At 40.3% G+C, this 17445-nt stretch overlaps 1 protein-coding gene across 2 annotated transcripts in view; it reads left to right on the top strand.

Moving 5' to 3' along the window:
- The first annotated feature begins 10593 nt into the window (after positions 1–10593).
- LOC111852078 (radixin) overlaps positions 10594–17445 on the top strand; it is a 49297-nt gene continuing 42445 nt past the window's right edge. Inside the window, exon 1 of one of the 2 annotated variants that reach the window (XM_072700922.1) lies at positions 10594–10903. The gene's annotated coding sequence lies outside the window, so the exon portion shown is untranslated. Of the gene's footprint in view, positions 10990–17445 lie in introns of both variants that reach the window. The other variant, XM_072700923.1, reaches the window with a different exon arrangement.

The raw sequence follows: 17445 nt of genomic DNA, 5'->3' as shown, positions 1-17445 counted from the left end.
CTGAGGGTTGTGCATTTAGCTTAACATACAAGTGGATCTTCAGTACATTTACATACACAATGTAGGTTTAGGGATCATTAGGGGTGCCAATCACCCCAGCAACAGCCCCTTCTCTATGCTACCATTGCCTGGAAGTCAGCACAAAAAGACTGTGGAAGAGCTTCTCTCCACAGGCAATACTGAGCCTTAATGAGGACAGATTTAGGACCCATGCACCAACATTGCAACAATCTACTCAGCTTTCACATATACAGCTTATATGCACATACTGTATATTATATGGACAAAAGGTTTCATTCAGACCCATTGCCACAGGTGAAGAAAATCAGGCACCTATCCATGCAAGCCGGTTTACAAACATTTGTGAAAGAATGGGTGCTTCTGCAGAGCTCACGGAATTCAAGCATGGTACTGTTATATGATGTCACCTGTGGAATAAGGTGGCATCTGAGCGTCTACTAAGCATCTGATGTCACTTGTTTTGAATCTAGCCCAAAGGTTATGTGTACATATACTAAAATATTTCTGTATGTCATATAAATTACTCATATGTATATTGGATTCTAACCATTATTTTTAGGCTTTCTAAAAAATGCAATACTGCATTTGACCATGTAGAGTCACATGACTTAATATAGCCCTCCAGAGCGTGTAGCTGGAAAAGTGCTTAAGTTAATGGCAAAATGCATGCAAGTCTACCATTTTTGACTTAAGCCCATGGTAGAATCGTAGTTCCTAATATAATTTCATTCCTTCCTGCATTTGAAAATTCACTGCATACCATATTTTAATGTGGAAGGTCCACCCTAGTAAGACAATATTGTTTAAAATACAGTTCAAATGAAAGTTTTGTGTATGTATTTGCCTACATGCATTACAAGGCAGGGCAGCACGCTAGTGCAGTGCTTAGCACTGCTGCCTCACAGCAAGAAGGTCTTGGGTTCGGTCCACTCTCCCTATTTTTGCCGGGGGCTCTGGTTTCCTCCCACAGTCCAAAAGCGTGCAGGATGATTGGTGAGTCTAAATTGGCCCTGTGTGTGTGTGTGTGTGTGTGTGTGTGTGTGTGTGTGTGCGTGTGCAGTATGTTGGCAACTGGTTCCTGCCTGTTCCTAGCATAGGCTCTGGTCCCCCCATGACCCCAGTTGGGATTAAGTGGTTATGGTGATGGATGGATGGACATTACAAGGCGGATCACAGCAGTTTTCCGCTTGTAGTAGTGTGGGATGTGCTTAATGTTTGATTTACTGGTGGGTGTGTTAAATACACCCAGCACCACTAAAAGATATTCAAAAAAAAATCGCTGGGTCCAGGGGGTTGGGATAGCACTGTTAATGATTTTTGAATAACTAATGTGACTTTTTTTTCCTTAACAGGTCCTGCTGCTCTGTTTATGTTGGTTTTACTACAGGCTTAATGGTTTTTTACCCTCGCGATCTTGAAGAGCCATTGTCACGATGGTGGGGCGTGGTGCAGGCGGGGGAAAGAAGGCGACAATACATGATGGGGCTCAGAGACAACAGGGGTTTATTATTAATACCAACCACAATGGGGGAGGCACCAAATAAAAGGACCACAAGGGGGGAAAATAAGCAGGAAACAATAACAAATAAATTAAAAACAATGAACTAAAAACAACTAGGGACCCAAGAAAAAAACAAGACTAAGGAACTAAGCAAAGCAACAAACATGCAGTACATTGACACAAACACATTCAATGAAGTGAAGCAGGAAGTTAAATACACAAACCAAACTGAGCTAATGAGGATGCAGAAGAGAAGCATTAACCAGACAACCAATCAAACAGAACACAGAGTACAAGCAAGAGGTGCAACTAATGAACAGAGATAATCAACAAAACTAGGAAAGTTAACAGACAAACTAGAAAATGCTAATCTAAAACTAGGAGTACAAGGCTAATACAGAATTCAACAAATACAAAACAAACCCAGAACCTAACCCAAGGAGAGTGGACCACATGTGGGAGAACTACTACAGAAAACAAACACTATGAAAACCAAAAACCAAAACTACAAACACTGAGGACGACTAAAGTCAAACACGAAACCTAAAACAGGAGAAACTGAGATTTGCCAGCCTCAAACACATGCCCCATGGGTTCACATACTCTGAGCCACATAGCAGTCCAGGAGCAGGATGCAATTACAGAGAGGGGAAAAGGCAGAATGGCCAGCAATACCTGCTGGCCAGACAGGGAAAAGGAGGAGGGCGGGGTGAGAATGGGAACTGTCCATGACAGTCACTGCTTAAAAGAAGTAAAAAAGAAAAAAGTAGTGTGATATGAGAGCCTGAGATGATTCAAGAAAAAGAATCAGGACAAAAATAGAGAGTAACAGAATGATGTGTAGGGGACTGGCAGACAAGATGCTGAAGAAAGTTAAGTGAAAAGGGAGAAGTAAGGGATTGCACATAGCGAAAGAAAGCACAGAGGAACTGGAGCAGAGGAGACCAATCCAGAGAAATTAGAACTTCAGGACAGAAGAGTAGCCAAAGTACCTCCAGAGCTGTGGTAACCAATTTCATTCAACCTCCAGCAGAAATAATTAATGGAAATGGCCAGAGATACAGAGGATAAAGAAACTACATTTTTCTTATCTAAATTGGTGCTCACACCCATTACGTTAAAGTATGGCCATGATACACCCAGCAGTTACTTGAAAACTGATGAATGACCTGAGAGAAGCAGTGCTTGAAGTGGGCCGGTACTCATAGGTACACAGTACCTGCACTTCTTTATTTTTCTCTTCTGAGTTCCAGCAGCTCTCAATATCGGCTGGTATTGAATGACAAAGGGGAGTACTGGCACCTGGCACTGAGTAACAAGGGGAGAACCGGCATCTGGTACTGAATAACAAAGGGGAGTACTGGCACCTGGCACTGAGTAACAAGGGGAGAACCGGCATCTGGTACTGAATAACAAGAGGAGAACCGGAACCTGGTACTGAATAATAAGGGGAGTACAGGCACCTGGTACTAAATAATGAGGGGAGAACCAACACCATGTACTAAACAATGAGGGGAGACCCGGCACCAGGTACTAAATAACAAGGGAAGAACCGGCACCTGCTACTGAATAATAAGGAGAGTACAGGCACCATGTACTAAATAATGAGGGAAGAACCAACACCATGTACTAAATAATGAGGGGAGAACCGGCGCCTGTGTTTCCCCATGTTCCCCAGTTACTATGATTCCATGTCCTGCAGAATGATGAATTTATGCAGACACTACTATCCAATCTAATAATAAGACGGGAGTACTATAAAAGAATTGATACATATATGTTGCCTTTATAACGATGTTGAGAGTTGCTGTATATCAGTAAATAATTTAATTAAGGAGGGATTTTGCTTCTAACTCCATAGTGAATTGTTTTGCTGATAGAAGGAGTGCCATTGGAAGGGCCTTTTGCCCGAGCACCTTTGGGTCCCTACTGCTCAAAGAAAAGCATAATGGGCCAAGATCCTGCCACAGCTGAGGCGAAATGCACAGAAACACAGACAAATGGATGTGCAGATTGCACTGGTACCTTTTATATTACAATTTCATTTTACCTGTTAAAACTTTTGAGCCAGGTCCACAGACACGAAATGGTGAATGAATTTTCTCAAATATTACCCTTATGTTTGAAAAGAAAAGGTTGAAATGCTTATTTTAAAAAAAGGAAGTGAATCAATTGTAATTGCAATATACGTAATTAGAGTTGGTCTGAATGTGATGGGGAGCAGCAGCACATTACACACTCGACTTTACTGTGGAGGCCAGTAAGTTCAACAATTCACCTTGGATGACCCATGTTCAAGCACCAGTCTACCTGGAACAAGGCTGTTCTATTTAAAAAATCCACTAGATGGCACTAAAGTACATCGAGTCTTATTTCTCAGTCTCAGAACATGACTGAAAACAATGGGGATCCAGCAGGTATGGCTGCTTGGACCTCTAATAAGGGTTAGGGTGAGGGTTCCAGCAAATAGTACTATAATGCATGCACTTCGAGGTCCAAAAAGATTAAAGTTAACCACAAAAATTCACGTGCACCATTTCCACTTAAAAACCAGACAAGACTTGGCAGGAGCATAAAACCTTTTATGCTTCAGTGGGGAATACAAGTATTTTACTTTATGTTTTCTACAGATTGTATACAACCATAGCATTGTGGAAGATTTTTCGATAATTCCTAATCTCTGAAGTGTGTATTCTTTTGCTCACAGAAACTTGTTGTTGAAACAAATTCTGTATTTCGGAAAAAATGATAGCGGCTGTGCAATCTCTGCCAAAACACAGGGAAAAGTAGAGTTGGTGAAGTCAATGTGAACTGGATTTTCGGTGTCCCTGTCGTTTGTTTATATTTCGCCGTTACATATATATCTTTTGTTGACTTTGGCTGACTTTCATCCTTGAGAAGTCGGTTCGCTAGTCGAATTGCAAGCTATCTAAGCAGCTTTTTCCTGAAACTACCGGGTTCTTCAACTCCACCTCTGCCACCTAGGTGTAAGCATGAAAGTACCATTGCATGAACTGTTGTGTGTTATGCCATGTGGAAGACTTACCACTAAAATCCCTCCCGACAGAAAGCAAGGACGCTATGGAGTTTGACGTGCGGGTCAGCTAAGGTGGCGACTCACAGGCTCCCGCGCTCTGTTACTCTAAAGTTGTTGATGATGTTTCGGTAACACTGCTTGACGGGGAACAAATAATATTGTATATTATTACTTATGTGTTAGTTAACTACAAACGAAGTCTTAATTACATATTGATCTCCTGTTAATTCATCATTAATGGATCATGCTATGTTTTATCTCGTCCTTACTATATATTTATTAGTATATCTGTTAATTCTGTAAACCTTTGTCGACTAATGAAGGAGTTACTAAAGAACTACTGAAGGAACAAGTACTGAATAACACAAGTGAAACATCTTTGTTCATCATTAATTGATCGTGACATATCTTTTATCGCAAGTAGCGACTATATTTGTTCATGACTTTTGTTCATGATTTGTACTTTAGTAGTAACTGAGTTATTACTAAGTATTTGGGCCCCGTCAAGTAAAGTGTTACCGATATTTATTGCTCTTCAGACCCGGAGACTCTTTTTTTATTCATTACAAACCTTCTATTTGCCTAGGGAATTGCAGCCCGTTATTACAGCAGGAGTTACATTCCAGCCCGCACTCACGCACATTCTGCGCAGCTGGTAGATGCTATTCATGATCTGAAAAACAAATGTAATAGTGTCCCCATTTTCCTGATGTGGGAATTTAATCACAGCCGCATGAAAAAAGACTTGCCCATGTACCACCGGTGTATCAGCTACCCCAGACATGAGGACCAAACCCTATCAATTCTGCACTAACATTAAAGGGGACATTCTGCCATTTTCCCTGTGCACCTTTTGGTAACCCTGACCATGCTTTAATTATCCTTGTACCCACTTCCAGAAAACTGCAACTGTTCAAACCCACCAAAACCACTAGGTGACAACACACCCTTAAAGCTAAGGGAAAGCTGAAGGACTGCTCAGGCTCCACAAAAAAGGGGGTCATGGAAGGTTGGTGTAACAGTATGCACAAATGAGGTATACTGGTCCTGTAATATCCATAAAGAAGAAATCTGCCTGCCAAAGAAGACCATCCCTTACCATGGAGGTCTGCTGTCAAAGAAGACCATCCCTTACCATAGAGGTCTGCTGTCAAAGAAGACCATCCCTTACCATGTACTGTAGGTCTGCCTGCCCAAGAAGACCATCCCTTACCATAGAGATCTGCTTGCCAAAGAAGACCATCCCTTACCATGGAGGTCTGCCTGCCAAAGAAGACCATCCCTTACCATGGCAATGTAGCTTAACTAGAATTAACAGTAGGTCTGACAATCAAATTTAGCTTCTTCCCACCTTCCCATCAGTGGAACCCATAAAATATCTGTACTTTATATTTCTGCTCCCTGCATGGATTACCTTACATTTGTCTACATTAAATTTCATCTGCCAGGTATCAGCCCAGTCACTAATTAAATCAAGATCCCACTGTAGCCTCTCTGCTGCTAGTTCAGTATCTGCTACACCACCCACCTGGTCATCTGCAAATTTAACCAGTTTACCCCACTATGAACACAGGCCCACTATGACATTGTGCCTCTAATAACTACCTGCTGCTTCCTGTCTGTTAACGAGTTTTCAATCCAAGCTGCTACAGTTCCTAAAATCCCTACAGTTTTGAGCCATTTTGGGGGACAACATCAAAGGCCTTTGTTTTATATAATGTTTTTATAACATTATTTCATGTCACCATATGCAGTGTACTGAATATAACTGGTGTGATGATAAAGCCACACTTGCTTGCATTCACATACAGTACAGACTCTCCTCTACTTACAAATGAGATACATTATGAATGGCCGTTGGTAACTTGAAATGTTCGTAAGTCATTATTCAACATCATTTTAAAGGCATACGCAAGTACAAAGAACTAGGATGCTGGGAGTACGCACGCTACACTGCTGCGCGGCAGGAGTAGTGGCCAGAAGTCATACTAGGCGGAATTGGCACGCAGAAGAAAATATTGATGTTGCAGGCAGGAAACGGGAGCCCAATGAACACAATTTGGACTTACAGTCTTCTTCGTTCATATGTCTGAAACTTCGTAAGTTGAAAGTTCGTAAGTAGAGGAGCGTCTGTACTCAATTGCCATGGCTGACAATGCATAAACATGGCGGAGCAAGACAATTGCGCAATCAGGCCTTAAGTGTACATTTCCTAGAAGACATACCATCATTATGATCAGCAACTCGTTCATTCAGTGGTCAAAGTTTTTCCTCCAAAAGGCAAGTCAAAAGAGCAGAAAAGGTGAATAAAGGAGGGAATTTTATTTTACGAAGGAGATCATTTCTGATAGCCCGTCAGGCGTGGTTTTGTTACATTTTGGTAGCCAGACGGGAAAACTTGATTGTCCCGAGATGTCAGGCTAGTGATTTTGTGAGCCCTGCTCACTCTCAGTAAACCAGTAGGATGTCCACAAACTCTTCAGGAAACATAATGTCAGAAAGGCAGCTGACCCAGATGGGTTCTCATCTAGAACCCCAAGACTCCATTTGGATCAATGGATGGGTAAAATAAAAGAGATATTCAGCTTCTCTCTGTCATCCACCCTCTTGAAAGACATGGTCATGACAGTTCAACAACTACAGGTCAGTCTCTGATATCAATGGTCATGAAACCTTTGAATGCATGATGCTGGTGCACTTCAAATCCATCACCAACCTCCAAACACTGTTCAGTACCTTCACCACATCCTCCATCACTTGGACTACCCCAAAAGCTAAATCTGTGTCCCATTTCACAGACTGTAGACTTCTAAGGCTACAATCAAAGACTGAATGCATCACAGCAGTGCAACAAGGCTGTCCCATTTCAAAGGCTCCTTTGAATGCGGCCTAGAAAAGCGTCCTTCTTTTCTCTGGTGCAACCTATCCCAAGATTCAATGCATGGACTTTTAGAAGGACAAAAGTGGAAACCTACAAGAGGTATGTCGACTAAATCTATCAAAGGATGCAGCCCCTGAATTGGGACACAGCCTATGTTAGAATCCTGTTTGTGGATTTAAATTCCATCTTTAAACCATTGTCCTGGACCTGCTCCATTGTAAGCAAGACCCCAGCATCTGTCAGTGGATTACCTCCTTCTGGGTATGGGCAAATAGTATTCAAGCCTGAAATCCAACCTGTGTGATTCACAGCACAACGGTGCTCCTCTCCTCTTCTACCCAAATTACTTTACCTCTACACACAAATCCAGCAAAATCCAAAATTTGCAGATGACACATTCACCAAAGAGAGGTCAACTGATTTGTATCATGACGTGCTCATAATAACCTCAATCAACACTATCAAGATTGTGTAAATGGCATTAAACTTCCATAGACGGCCATAGCGTATCTGTGGGGGTTTCAGTTAAGTTTCAGGGGACCACCATCACCAATAAGTGGGATATTAACATCAACTACATCATTAGGAACGTACAGCAGAGACTGTGCTTCCTGCATCAGCTCAGGAACCTCAGTATCTCACATCCCCTCCTGATGAACTTCTACTGGGAACTTCACACTGGGAGTGTGCCGATCACCTCTTTTTCCCCTTTGCCTCCTCTCTGTTCAAGTCCACATTTATATTCATTTATTTAGCAGACATATTTGTGTAAAACAAAGTAATGATAGCTTGGGGCAAGAGTGGAGTCAGCCAGTGACCAAGTATTTGAGGGTTAAAAGTATTGCTTATATGTTTACTCTAGATAGCTTTATATAAGATTCAAACATTGTGAACATAGGCACATCTCTGTAACTCACCGAACTACGCTGGACTATGTTGCAGTGGGTGGTCTGTTCCAATGAGAAGATCATTGTCTGTCAGATACCATCCACCTCTTCACCAAACTACCGTCACCAGGGAGGCGCTTCACCATTCAAACTACAAACCATCTCTACAGCCTTTTCCTGTAACTTTCCAGTTCTTCAACACCACCTCTGCCACCAAGGGGTAAGCCACCCCCCCACACTTCCTTGTCCAATCACAACACATCAGTTCAGTCATATACTGTGTTGCCCTCCTTCTGTTTTTCCACACATGGATGTTGTTTCCTCACTGTTTGTGCCATTATGTTGGGTTATATTTATCATTTAGTTTACAGTATTTTTATATTGTTGCTTTGTGGTACAGTCTTTGCTATATTTGCCTATATGTTGCATTCAATACTGTGTTAGTTTAAATTATGTTTATATACTGTTATTGCCAAATATTTGCCCTGCACTAAACCAATTTCTCTATGTTCCCCATATGGACATAATTCTGAGAGTGTGTTCAGAAGAGGAGACTTCACAGACCTAGACAGAGGGCCACAAGGTTGTGCAGAAAGACTTTATCAGCCTATTACATTCATAGCTATTTTGTTGTCCAACCAGATTGTGTCTCCACAAAGCACTGTTGCAGTATAGCATCTGCAGCCCAATGTGATGTCACAGAAGGAAGCATTGTGCTCTCCACCGCCATGATGAATGCAGTTATTGGTCTATTGTTTATTGCTAAAAAAAGATCTTGCATTATATACAGTGCTCACATAAAGTCTTGGGATGCTTGCTTAATTCCAATTCTAAAAATGTTGCAAATTTATCAGTTTCATAACAAAAGTCCATTGAAAAGCAATGTATAACATACAGCTCTGGAGAGAAAAAAGGGATCACAGCAAAATGTTCTGTTTCATTCATTTCTCAATTTATGGGTGAAAGCCTGTGTAAAACATACATTTTTTTTGCAAACTCCAGCCTGGCTCTTCCTTGCTTCTCATTGATGAAGGGCTTCTTCCTTGCTTTTTGGGTCTTCAGTCCTGCTTCTAGGAGCCTTTCATGAATTGTCCTGGCAGTGCACTTGACACCACTTAATGTTTCCCTTTTTTTTTTTTGAAAGTCACTTCAGTTCATCCTCTGATTTATGAGGCACTGTCAGATAAGTTGATGGTCATCTCTGGCATTAGAAAGTTGCTTCTGCCCTTTACCTGACTGGTTTTTGGTTGTTCCAAGTGTCTCCTGCTTCACCTTGTTCTTCAGGATTTAAAAATGCAGATCTTTAAAAAATATAGAGTGGTCTCTTAATGTGTATCTGCAAATGTCTTCAGAACATTTTTTTTGACTGACTTAGTTTTTTGACAGGCTCAATAAGGGATACTAAAGACAAATGTTTTGTATTTTATGTTATTACAACGGTGATACTAATTTAAAAGCATCCAGTGATACTGCTTGTCAATTAACTTTTTAACTCAGACAGATCAATTCTTTTAGAACTATAATCTGGGTTTCGATCTTTGCTACTTGAAGTTAATGGTTTATTTAAAACTACTGGTTGCATCTAATATGATCTATATTTTTGTAAACAAATGAATAAACGAATGTGTTATGTTATAAAAAGAATAAATTCGCAAAAAATTTATTAAATTAAGCAAGTGTCCCAAAACTTCCTGTGAGCACTGCTGCACATGCTTTTCCCTCCTGTCATACTTTTTATAATGTGGCATTGGCATATCTTACTTTAAATCTAAAATGTAAAATGTTTATATAATGTATTCTGTCCTGTGCAAATGTCACTGTTAATTGTTGCAGTTAATATCAGTATATATTTTGGCATATAAGTGATATGCAATCAATTTCTTTTCACAATCCTCAGATATTACACATGTTGAGAAATAGGGCTGAGGGCCACAACCAAAATAAATGGTCTTCCCATGACAATAAACCCATTTTGCCAACTCTTCAATAGTTATCCATCAAACAGTAACATTAGTACAACCTGTTTTATGCTAGTCAGGAGGCATGCCTTAATCTACACTGGACTGTTTTGTCGTGCTTTTGTGTATTTTTTGTTTAGATGTAAAAGAAAAAAAAACAATTGTATAAATTCTTTATATTGAAAGTTAATATACAAGCAATTTTGTAGCCGAATTATATTTTTCGTGAGAATGACGAAGAATTAAATCAACAGGATCCTCAGGATGAGTTATCCACCATGTGTTTATTACGTGACGTCAGCACATGGTGGTATCAGCCGCTGGACCCTGTGCATATTTGTCCCTGGCGCGGGGGTGGGGGGATGTGTTGCGTGCAGCTTCCAAATGCGTTAAGATGTAGCTGCTCTTTTACAGCCTGCAGCACGAGGTACATAGCGGTGCGCGCTCTCGTCCCTCTGCTTCCATCAAATGAACCACGCCTCGCGCAGACAGTCCGACGGCCATATTGACTGTCTCTGGATCTCTCGTTAGTGGTGAAAGTCGCTGGGTTTCTACCAACATCACCATCAAATTTCCTGTGCTACGGCGAGTAGGGGTGGTAACAACAACAGGACAAAGGTAAACACTTGTTTTCTTGGATATTGCAAACGTATCGTACTCCAGGTAAGACTGCGAACTGCTCGGGACTCGATTCTTCCCCTGAGGTGAGTTTTCTTTCTTCGGATGTCTCTCGTCGATGGTTTAAATTAAGCTGTTCAGAACTAGGGGGTTCTATGTGGGTTCCCGGACTTATTGCAGCTGCTACCCTGGCCTGCTGCTGAAATTGTTTAAACTGTTTATTGGAGTATTGTGCGTATTATAAATAAATACATGTTTAGCAAATAATTTCCTAAAATAACGTGGAATTAATCTCTGGATGGGCATATGCAGCGTTTTGTACGGTTCGCTTGGTTAATATGTAGCTAATAACGGATACAATTGTATGACTGCCTTTCAAACGTAAAATGTGTGCGTCAAGATGCCAGCGGTGGATATTTTATTTTTAAGCCGCTACGCCACTATCTAAATCCCGTAGAGCTTCGGAACTTAAATGCTACTTTGCTGCAAAATTTATTGTGCGTCGTAAATATGTTAACTGTTCGTATACCAGTCCAAACTTCTGTCGACGATTAAAGGTAGAATTGGAAGACACTGCGCCTTCAGATATTTAACGGCGGCGCATAAGTCTGTGCGCCTGCCAGACTCGCGCTAAGTTAAACGGTAAACTTTTCTACCCTGTGGTCATACTTATAAACCCAGTCGTTTCTTTTTCGCAGGTGTAGCAACTCGTTACCTGTCGAAAGTGTATTTGGGTACATTGTATATAGGTCTGCTTACCCAAGCATTATGCTGGTTTCATTACACTTTTTTGGCCTTGGGTTGTGTAGTTTGTCGGCGGTGTTATGGATGCATTATAGCAAACCGGGAGAGATACTAGTGATGAACGAACTAAATTTCGTGTTGGAAATTTTTCATGAACATCTGCAGATAAGTTCGCGTCGCCTAAAATTCGGCCATATGATACAATTTTATATGTATTTCTCTTAACTACAATCATATAAATTTTACATTTGTGTTAGTCATCACTGTCGTTTTTACTATATTCCAAAATACAGTAGCTATGGGCGCCTAAATTCTGTTATTGCTAACAGGCGCCAAACACACATGATCAAAGCAGCAGTTTTTAAAGAATCTGTTACGTAAATATTCTTGGCTCCTTAGTTGGGGTAATTAATCGCACAGTAAAATTGCGCAAGTACGTTCTGGAATAAAAAGTCTTTGCGCGCTGGCAGTAGATCGGATAGTTCTTACACCGCGCTGATCCATCTGGCACAAGCATATGCCACGAGGACGTTCTAATAAGACCTCTGTCTCGGCTTGGCTTCGGTTCCAGTCAGCCAGTACTGCTGGGCTTTTCGGTCTCTGTCCAGTGAGCTTTGCAGATCAGATGCCAAGCTAGTGCGTATTGCTAAGCTGTTGCAGCACTACTAGTAAGTTCATAAACTAACTAGTACCCTTGTTTGAAAATTTAACACTGTAGTTTTAATAGGGACAAGGTAGATAAGATCCCCGTGCAACGGGCTCATATTTCTTAGAGCTGTAGTTGAATAATCCTGCTTGAGCTTAGTGAATTAACTGGCGCAAACCTAAGAGGTCATGTTCTTAGTAGTATACATTACATAGAATGTTTAATGTATTAAAATAGTTTTACTGAATATGTTCCTCATCAACATTTTTGTTCCAGTTCTATTAGTGTTAAGTCTTTCTTCCTCTAAGGACTCCTAATGTTATGCTGAAAGGCATATTTGAAATATGTCACAAATATTAAGTCTTCCCAATGAACGAAGGGGCAGGTGGTAGAGTTACTTCTGCCAAATGGAGTCTCACAGTTTTGCATTTTTGACCATGTTGCTATCTGGTTTTCATTCTGATAAAGTGAAGCATTGAGTTACTCCAAATTGACAGTGATGCTTATCTTGTGATAAATTGGGTGAACTGTGTAACATCAGACACTTTGACAGCAAAAGCCATTGAATAACATGTAGTGTTCATGTATTTTCCCTCATGATATAACTGGATGGAGATCTACTCAGGTACTGTATTAAAGGCAGTCCCCAGGTCACAAACAAGATCTGTTCCCTCTGTCTGTCTTAGTCAGTTTCATAAGTAAGTCTGAAGAAGTATATAATGCGGTAATAAAAGTAACTACATACAGTATAGTACTGTACCTCGAGCCAACAAATTACTGAAGCCGAACAATGTTTTCATGAGCATCACAAAGTATTGTGTGTGTTCATTATTACAAATCGCTGTGTATAACTTAAATTTTTAATATCAGCTTTATGGCAGTTTGTAAGTGGGATGTTCTTAACCTTGGGGACTGCCTGTATTTGTTACATGGTGGCTTTAAGATGCTATATTGCGCTGATGCACTGTCCTCAACAGTTTCACCCAAATGGATGTGTGTTCTTTAGTTTTTGGCTTGCTGGTTTATTATCATGGTGTGAATGAAATCCGTGTCCTACAGAGGACAAGTACTGACTAATGGAGCAATGAGTCTTTGGCTGCCAATAGCACGCAGGTGCCAGATACTTGTGCTGTAGAGTTAGTAGTGGTTTCATCCCTGTGGTGGGCCAGGTTTATTTTATTCCTTAGCAAGATCCTAGTCTCCAAAGTGATTTGCTGTCAAAACCATTAAAACACCTAGCCATATAGCTACCTGGATTTAGGTCGAAAAGGAGTTGGATTTCTTTTCTGCTGTGGCTTTTTTTAATGCCTGCTGGTTTCATCAGTACATGTCCTGAAACAGTGTTTTCCAGTTGTTTTAAAATTGCCATTCCCACAATACTGTATAAAAGATTGCTTAGGTGTACAATTCTACCAACAGCTGTTCCTAATCAAGTAAAGATGCTTTGTGTTTTGTTTCTTGTGGTTGTTTTAATTGTCTTAGTATGGCTGCTAGAAGAATAGCTCTCCCATTGGACCTACATCATTTGGGTTATGCTATTCTCTGCTCAGCTTTCCACATTGGTCTGCACTCCGACCTTCTTCAAATCCATCGTTTCCTGCTCAGCTTCCAGATCTCCCACTGTTTTCACTCTGCTTCAGTTATCTAGTTCTCCAAGTTCTTCGTAGCTCTCTCAGTTCTGCTGCAGTCACATAATGCCTTTGGGTACTTTTATCTTATCTGTTCACACTACATTCACACGCATAGATACAACTAATCATAGTTGTGCAGTTTCTTGTCTTGTTCTCTAGCAGCCATTTTTAAATGTACTGTTTCCTGCTAGTTTTGCCACCAAGTTTCAAGATGCATTGTTTTATCTCATTCACTGACAGACATTTTAAAAATCAACAATATTACAGCTTTGTTAGAATTTTACTGCTCATTTAGCAACCTAATTTAAGATATTGCAAAATCTGTTTTCTAGTTTAAGTGATCTTTTAGGACAGCAGCTTGTGTAGTGGTATTGTAAATGGGCATTTAACCAAAATGCAAAAAGTTAAAGAACCAGGGCTCTACAGTTGACTGTTCCACATTCTGGGGGGTTAGGGGTGCAGGCCTTCACAATCTGGAAAAACTGTGTAAAATGTTTTTGGTCCCCTTGGCAAGCAAAGCTGATACCTGGCAGATGAAATTTAATGTAGATAAATGTAAGAGAATCCTTGCACGAAGCAGAAATATAAAGTACACATTTTATGGGTTCCACTGAAATAAAGGTAGCTGATGCTTCCATGTCCCACTCTCGATAGTGTGGGGAAGCAATTAAAAAGGCCAATAGAATGTTGGGTCTTTAGGTGTGTGAATATTGTGTGCAGGTTGGGTCACCTTACCTTAAAAAGGACATTGCTGGCTTAGAAAGTGTTCAGCATAGGGCTACAAGAATGATTCCTGGTCTTAGAGGAATGTCTTATGAGGAGAGGTTAGCTGAGCTGAATCTGTTCAGCCTTGACCAAAGGAGACTAAGGGGGGACATGATCCAGGTATATAAAACTCTAACAGGTTTGGATGCTGTTCAGCCAAATGGCTACTTCAATATTAGTTTAAATACTAGAACTTGTGGCCATAGTTGGGCCTTATGAAATCCGTTTTGTTTTTTCCTAAATTCCGTTTTTTCCATTTTTATTCTCCTGAATTCCATGTTTTACGTTATAATAATATTTGTTCACAAGTGTCTAATTATGCAATAGGAAAAAAATCTCACATTTAATGACTTATTCAACAAAGTGCTGGGTTCAGTAGAACATTTACTGCTTTGGTAAAACATTTACCTGTAAACAACAACAAAACATTAATTTTTCATGCAAAAGAAAAACTTATGTATTTCACACTAGCATTGTCTGTGACCACTGCCCAGACGTCATTGAGATCCAGTTTGTTGTTGTGGAGGGAGCCTACTAATGCTTGGGCAAATGTTGAGTAGTTGCATTGCTCCTTGAAAATTACATCCACCATAAAGTACTGACCTTCATAACATGCAGAAATATGAGAAATAAGAAGAAACTTTTGGTTAACTTTATTTTAATTAGCATCAGAATAACAATGGATAATCACCAGTAATCACCTAATAATTATTAATCAATCAGATACATTTCATTTTTACGAAAATATTTCACAAGTAATATGCACATTTTTACTTATTGGCATAACTAACAAACGCATTGCATGTAATTCGCATTACATTCTTGAGTATAATGTATTTTAATTTACTGGTGTGAATGCTATCTACTTAATTCACTCACCAATGATGATGTTCAGAATGCTGCAGTCTCTTGCATCGGTAGTTTCGTCGACAATGACTGATATTTTTTCCCCTTGAAGTCTCCTCCTTATGCTGCTCAAACACACAGGGAAAGTGGTTTTGACGGAGGCTACTCTCGTGTTCTGGCAGTGCTCATCCTTGTTTATAGTGCTTGACCAAAAACGGATGTAGCTTTTTCATTTTTTCTAAAGGAATGTCTGACATGGCACACAGAGCAACAAAATCTTCAGTAAACTCATCTTGTTTCAGCTGATTTGTTTGCATGACCAAGACTTTGCTGGAGTGAGCGGCTCGCGCTAGATTTCTTCTGTTTCTGATGTGAGTCTTTGATTGTAAGTGGTTGTCACATGTGCTTTTGCGGGTCCAGTCTATTGTGTGCTGGCAAAACTTACAAAAGAGCTGCTCTCCCGATTTCATAAAAACCGTTTGGGTATTGTTCTGCTCTAAACTTAGCACTAAGAGTTGAATTCCATAATTTTTTTGAGGACTTCGGTGTTTCAGCGAGCCGCTTTGCCATAGCTGATTGTTGAATTTTTTTTCCTCTGTGTCTTAGTTTGTGTGTGGCAAGTGGAGTCATGCCTCAACAGGTAACACGTACAGGGGGCTGCAGCGGCCAAAATTTATTAGAAACCATTGCTTTGCCCACAAACCGATATCAGCGATATATTATACGACATTCCTTGTTTTACAACGGATTCCATTTTGTTTATTGAATTCCGCAATTCCGTCCACGTTTTCTGCATTGCAGAAATTGTAAGACTCTTCCATAGGTGGAAATTAGCAGGAGAATGTTTTAAAATGGATTTGAGAAAGCACTTCTTTACACAGCACTGTTATTGTAGTGCAAGTTAAAACCCTGGGTTCCTTTAAATCAGAGCTAGATAAGATTTTTACAACTCTGAGCTTTTAGTAGAGTTCTCCCCAAATGAGCTTGATGGGCCAAATGGCCTCCTCGTTTGTAAATTTCTTATGTTCTTGTATACGAGAAGCGGAAGATACATGATAACTTGTAGTGAACTTTGTAAGAGGCTGCTACAAACATGCTTGGCATCCTCCAAATTGGCACTGTACGTATGTTTTATGCATTTATGAGTTGCTAAAAATTTTGTCATCCACTGGCCGCTTTGTGTCGTCTGCAGCTTCTGCAAAACTCCTAAATTCCCATTTAATTTCATATGCCAACCTTGCGGTGCCTCAAAACTGCGATGGAGAAAGTTGCAATGCAGATGGGTCAACTATATTGAAGTAGGGCTGGGACAATTATTTGACGTAATCGACAATGTCGATTATAAGAATGCGTCAACATGGAATTTTAGTGTCGACACATTGTGTAAAACTACGTAAATGTTTTGTGACAGCTTATTACTAAGTGCCTTGCAAAGCGTATTGTAAGGGAAAGTACTTTATCCCCTCGGGATCACGTTAACACTGTCCTTTTAAGAATTGCGCAATAAAACAGTCTGGTAATAACTGAACTTTACTGTCCACCTGATGATCTCTTCGCCACTCGAGAGCTACAGTATTTTATTTATTGGACCTGCGGCATGGTTTTCATTTACAATACAAAGTTATTCCACTAATAAGCTGGCTAGTTGTTTCACTGCTGGCACCGTTAAAACTATATCAATTATTGACTTAATTCTGATATAGTTTTGTGTAATATCACCGGTGCCAGCAGTGCCGCAATATTTTGTAAGGAATGCACTGGCCAATCATGTAGCACTTCTCTCATAAGTATTAATGAGACATCTCCTACCACCCTGCAAAAAGGAAATTTGCCACCCACCCAGCCCCACACCCCTGCGCACAAGGCAACATGGCTACATTTACCAGCAGGGCTTTGTAGCCTCTGGAAAA

The sequence above is a fragment of the Paramormyrops kingsleyae genome, chromosome 16 (genome assembly GCF_048594095.1).
Source record: "Paramormyrops kingsleyae isolate MSU_618 chromosome 16, PKINGS_0.4, whole genome shotgun sequence".
Lineage (NCBI taxonomy): Eukaryota > Metazoa > Chordata > Actinopteri > Osteoglossiformes > Mormyridae > Paramormyrops > Paramormyrops kingsleyae.
Note: the sequence above shows the minus strand (reverse complement) of the source record. Positions and strands in the feature narration are given on the sequence as shown.